The sequence below is a fragment of the Mus caroli genome, chromosome 11 (genome assembly GCF_900094665.2).
Source record: "Mus caroli chromosome 11, CAROLI_EIJ_v1.1, whole genome shotgun sequence".
Classification (NCBI taxonomy): domain Eukaryota; kingdom Metazoa; phylum Chordata; class Mammalia; order Rodentia; family Muridae; genus Mus; species Mus caroli.
The window spans coordinates 29,112,860-29,119,063 of record NC_034580.1 but is presented as its reverse complement, the minus strand read 5'-3'; positions in this window follow the sequence as shown (position 1 = coordinate 29,119,063).

Below are 6,204 nucleotides of genomic sequence, written 5' to 3'. Positions count from 1 at the left end.
CTCGAACTCAGAAATCTGCCTGCCTCTGCCTCCTGAGTGCTGGGATTAAAGGTGTGTGCCACCATGCCCGGCTTGCAAAAAGTTTTAAAGCCTATAGAGCAAGTATGATATGTGTGTGATATTTAATACATCATATATATTAAAAAATAATCCTGAACATTTAGACACACCCACTAAAGCATTTATAATGCCTAAAATCTGCTTTCTGTTATTGTTGTTTTGCTTTGCTTTGTTTTGTTTTGTGAGATAAGGTTTCTCTGGCCTTGGCTGTCCTGGAATTTACTCAGTAAGCTAGTCTGGCCTCGAACTCAGAGAGCCTCCTGTCTCTGCCTCTCAAGTGAGTGCCACCACCACCTGGCTAGGACCTACTTTGTGATAAAGCAACAAAGGATAAATTTGGATGTGTTTGCTTTCAGTCACCCTGACAACCCCCCTGGGGGAATGAAGAAGGATCCGTTAATTCGGGGTCACAGTCTGAACTTTTGGTCCTTGCTGCTGTAGGTGTTAAGGGCACGGTCCATCATGGCAGAAGTGTGGGCTTGAGGAAAGTGTTTACTCCCTAGCAGGTGGAGGATAGAGAGATGTGGGAGACAGAGGAGGGTCTGGGTCCCAGGGTCCTCTTCAAGAGGATGCTCTCATAGGATTCAAAGACTTTCAACCCAGCTTCATTGACCAGTTTCACCCCTAATTCCAATCACGCTGAGGATGAAACATTTAACACATGAACCTTGGAGTGTTTATCCAAACAGCACCCTAGTATGTAATCAACTGACTAATTACATTGTCAAGTCATTCTCTATAAGGATATCTCACCCTCCTTGGGCCCTGACCCCCTTTGATAGAGCCTACCCCCTCCACATAAACACCTCCCCACATACTCAGTCTCTAAATCAGCTAGCTCCTCTCTACTCCAGCATAACCGCTCTTCTCATACCCGTTGGGATTCAGATACAAATATGTGTATATTCCAGTCACACCAACTCAAGAGGTCAAAATGCTCATAGACACTTGAGCAGATGTCAGACAGGCAAGCAAACTGCGTAAAGAGAAGAGAATGAAAACCCACTCGGGTTGACTTTGTTATCCTGAGTCAGATCTTGGGGCACTTCACTGTGAACATACTTAAAACACACACAGTACAGAGTAAGACAGGGTACAATTGGAAATAACCAGTCCAGTCAGTCCAATTTCTGGTGCACAACAAAGCTTAAGATATGACTATATAGGAAATCTTTTACAAGCTGGAGAGATAGCTCAGCAGTAAAGAGCACTGACTGCTCTTCCAGAGGATCCTGGTTCAATTCCCAGCACCCACATGGCAGCTCACAACTGTCTAACTCCAGGAACTGATACCCTCACAGGGACAGGCATGCAGGCAAAACACTGATGCACATAAAATAAAAATATATTAATTGCTTAAAAAACAGAGAAAATCTTTTAGTACATGTGACCATGAGGGTGGGTTCTATAGCTACAAGGCCTAGAATCTAGTGTGGACTCTGACCATAGCACAGGGGTCATCAGTCCATAAAGCGACTGCTCCTCTAAGGATGGGTGACAGTTTAGGGAGGGAAGAGTCTGGGATAATCACTCTGGGGAACTTGGGTGAGGTCTGCCTCCACAGGTAGCAAAAAGGTCACCAGGTCATTAACAAAGTTCACTCTCAGCTTTCTAGACGAAATGCAGGCATTTGGGTTTTTTGGTTTTTTGTTTTAAAATAGTTAACTTTTTATTCTTTGTGAATTGCACATCATATATCCCAATTCCACTCCACTCATCTCTCCATCCCTTCATACCCACCCTCTGCCCATGCAACCTCCCCATCAAAAGAAAAAAAATCTTGTGGAAGCTGTAGTGTGTCACAGTGTGACACACAGTATATATACCCTTTGTCCATATATCTTCATTTGCCAGTGCTCATTGCAATGAGCCTTTGGTTGGGTTTGAGGCCTCTGGTTTCTGCTATACTATCATTACTGGATCTTCATCCCAGGATTCTCTTGGATATTTGATTTTTATCTCTTCCACTGAGGCAACACTCCTGCATGATTAACATTCCTGGTTTCTCTTAGTGCTTTTCTGTGAGTACAAGGACTTCTGTGTCCCAAACAGACACTCTCCTCTTCAACTTAGACTCTGATACCCCAACAAGGACTTCTCTCACGTGTAGGTACTTTCCTCACTCTGTGGAGACTTCAATATGGAAGAAAGAAAGAAAGAAAGAAAGAAAGAAAGAAAGAAAGAAAGAAAGAAAGAAAGAAAGAGAGAAAAAGAGAGAGAGAGAGAAAGAATGAGTTTTTAAAATATCCAACACAAGGACAGAAGTTTGTCTTTCCTGCCCCTAGCTGCTGGTGTGCTTCACTTCGCTGCTATATATGTTATTGAAAGTAGAGGAAGAATGAGACAAGCCTGTTTCTCTGCAGAGGAATGATTAAATAAATAACTCATAGTAAATCCATACAGTGGCATCTGATAGAGGGGCTACAGTACTGATGATGGATATTTAAATATATTCTCAAGCAGGAAAGTCAAGGTGCAAAATGGCATCGTAGTTTGATCTGTTATATAAAAGAAAAATGCCGGTGCGCATGTGTGGAGGCAAAGTGCTGCATGGAGAGGTGTTGGGATGTAAAGACTGGCCATCTCTGAGGGATGCTATTGTTGGCAACCTTTGTTTTGATTTTAGACAATTCTGTGTTGTTACAACTTATGCATAAATTATTAAATTCTTCCTTAATTAGGAAAATGCTAAAAAAGCCCTATACAGTAAGTTATAGCAATTTACAATTGAAAGGGATTAGTGAGGGTGTCTACACAGGTTAACAATTTTTAAGCTCTTCCATATGACAAAACTCTATCTTGTGAGGGGACCACTGGGGGACATGAGAAGGTGCTGAGGAGTTGGCTTGCTTTCTCTCTCTCTCTCTCTCTCTCTCTCTCTCTCTCTCTCTCTCTCTCTCTCTCTCTNCTCTGTGTAGCCCTGGCTGTCCTGGAACTCACTTTGTATACCAGGCTGGCCTCGAACTCAGAAATCCACCTGCCTCTGCCTCCCGAGTGCTGGGATTAAAGGCGTGCGCCACCACACCCGGCTAGGAGTTGGCTTTCTTGGGCTTCTTTAGTTTTCCTTCCCATAAGAAACTTTCCTGGTTAGCTGGGTATCCTCACCACACTGTTGGACAAGGTTAGCCTTAATTTTTAAGAAATGGTATGTTTTTGCCTGTTCAAGGCCTATTACCATGCAAAGTACCTAAATGTATTTTACTCTGAATTAATTTTACTTTAAAAACAATTATTGTTGTTATGGATTGATACAACCTAAATTAATTTCATAAAATTTTTTTAGAATAATTTATTATGAAATAAGGCACTTGAAAAACTGGTATGTCTATTTGTGGGGGCAAACATTTGTGCATAAAATAGGCTTTTGTTACAATAATTTTTTTGTCTAACTTTTTCTGTACATTTTATTTACTCCATTTCAATGTAAAGACACATTATTTTTTTTAAAGGTGTGTGTTTGTGTGTGTGTTTACATACCCATGTGCATGCATACTATGTTTTAGTGAAAAGCATTGTGCAGCCAGGCAGTGGTGGCACACGCCTTTAATCCCAGCACTAGGGAGGCAGAGGCAGGCGGATTTCTGAGTTCGAGGCCAGCCTGGTCTACAGAGTGAGTTCCAGGACAGCCAGAGAAACTCTGTCTCAAAAAGCCAGAAAAAAAAAAAAATACTGAGACATTGAAATGAAACTTAGGAAATAGGAGCAAGAGACTTTGGGGAATAAGAAAGAGCACTAGAAAAAGAAAGGGTAATCTCCAGGAAGCTCACATACTCAGCCCAACGGAAACTATAATAGAAAGCCTGCTTCAAAGGAAAACTAAAGCGAGAAGTGAGTCCCCAAAAGGTGTCCTCTGATCTCTACCCATATACTATGGCATGCGAATGCTTGCGCCACCACCAAGAAAAAGTCGTCTTTTAAAAACGGAAGGATGAGCATACTGAAAATGTCACGGTTTAGAAGTTGAGTGGCAGGCTGGAGAGATGGCTCAGTGGTTAAGAGCATTGACTGCTCTTCCAGAGGTCCTGAGTTCAAGTCCCAGCAACCACATGGTGTAACAGAATCTGATGCCCTCTTCTGGTATGTCTGAAGACAGCTACAGTGTACTTATATAAATATAATAAATAAATTTTTAAAAAATCTTAGACGCTGAGTGGCAGATGTGAGGATCCATGGGCTATGGATAGACTGAAAGCTGAAGGTCACGAGTGGGTCACGAGTGGAAGCCACAGTCAATCAACTAACAACAGAGTGCTCTGGAGTAGAGTTCCCACTGGAAATGGCATAACTACAAATTAGGACAAATTGTGTACATACTTTATTTTGCATACTATATAGACATAAAATTTGTCTATGTTTATGAATATGAATATACATATATTCAACAATTATAGCACACCTATATGTACACATACTACACTAGACAAGTAGAAAGACTATATTTAATGGCTTAAGGCACTAGGGAGCCACCAACAAGAACAGAGCTTAATTGGCCACAATCCTTGAGAGAATAAAAGCACTGTCTCCAGCCCCCCCGCCCCCCTCCACCAAGCATTTTCTAAGTGGCAGCCAGAAGCAACAGAGACGCATAGCCAGTCAGTAGTGTCAATACACTGAGAGCAGATACGATGCTAGAGAAGGGGAACAAATGACTCTGAGATTTTTTTTTCTTTTTTTTGAGACAGGGGGTTTCCCTGTCTGTCCTAGAATCCACTCTGGAGACCAGGCTGGCCCTTGAACTCGGAGACATACTTGCCTCTGCCTCCAGAGAGTTGAGTTTAAAGGCCTGCACCACCATTGCCTGTCTGCCTTTGGGATTTGAGACACAAAATTTTAGAGAGAGGAGTGCACAGATATGAACTTCAAGATGTATTTACACAGTCTTTGACAATCATCAGTTCACTCCTAAGACATACTTGCAAAGAGAAAGACTTCAGGAAAGCTACTGTAGCTGTAGCACCTAAGGAGTTAAAGAAAGCTTCCAGCAGCTGCACATTGCTGGCAATAGACTAATGTCCAGGCTGTACAAGGGAAATATACCAGGAATCAGTTAAAAGACCTGGCAAAGATCATAGCCCAAGAGTAAGGATAAATTGAAATAAACCTGTATCATAGCCTAAAACAAGCATTACTGGATGAAGAGGAGCTCTTCTCTTATTTGCTTAGTAACATAAAAATGCAGAATGCTAATATAGCTCAAAGCCTCTATAGTTTTTCTTCTACATTATTTGAATTAGATGAGACATTAGACTAGGGGAATAGCTAACACACAAGACCAGGCCAAATACTCAAAATGGAATGACTCAGTGGTTGAGATATTGGAACTACTGTATAAGAATTCTACATGTGATCAAAATATTAAGAAAATAGTAAAAAGGAAAAGAATTTGATCAGAGTCATGAAAATTATTTAGACAGTAGAGGGACCCAAATGAAAAATTTGGAATTGAAACTATAATAAGTAATCAATTTAGAAGGGGGGGGGCTGGAGACATAGCTCAGAGGTTAAGAGCACTAACAGCTCTTCTCAGAGGTCCTGAGTTCAAATCTCAGCAACCACATGGTGGCTCACAACCATCTGTAATTAAATCAGACACCCTCTTCTGGTGTGTTTGAAGACATATAAAAAAATTAAATAAAAAAAAAATTTAAAAAAATTTACAAGATGTTGTATAGCAGTTTAGACATAGTAGAGTTGAATTTCTCCTGAATGGGCAACAAGTCAGTAGAAAATATCCAGTGCATATTAAGCATGTGCGTATGCACACACACACACACACACACAAGAAATATGGAGAACAGTTCAAGAAGAATAATGTAGCAAAAAGTTTTAGCATACATGTAACACAATGAAAGAAAGGAGAACAGGACAGTATTTAAACAAAATACTGGGGGTTTGATCGGTGGCTCAGAGGTTAAGAGCACTGACTGCTCTTCCAGAGGTCCCGAGTTCAATTCCCAGCAACTACATGGTGGCTCTCAATCATCTGTAATGGGATTTGATGCCTTCTTCTGGTGTGTCTGAAGACAGCAACAGTGAATTCATACACACACACATACAATCTTAAAAAAAAAAATAAGCCGGGCGTGGTGGTGCACGCCTTTAATTCCAGCACTCGGGAGGCAGAGGCAGGCGGATTTCTGAGTT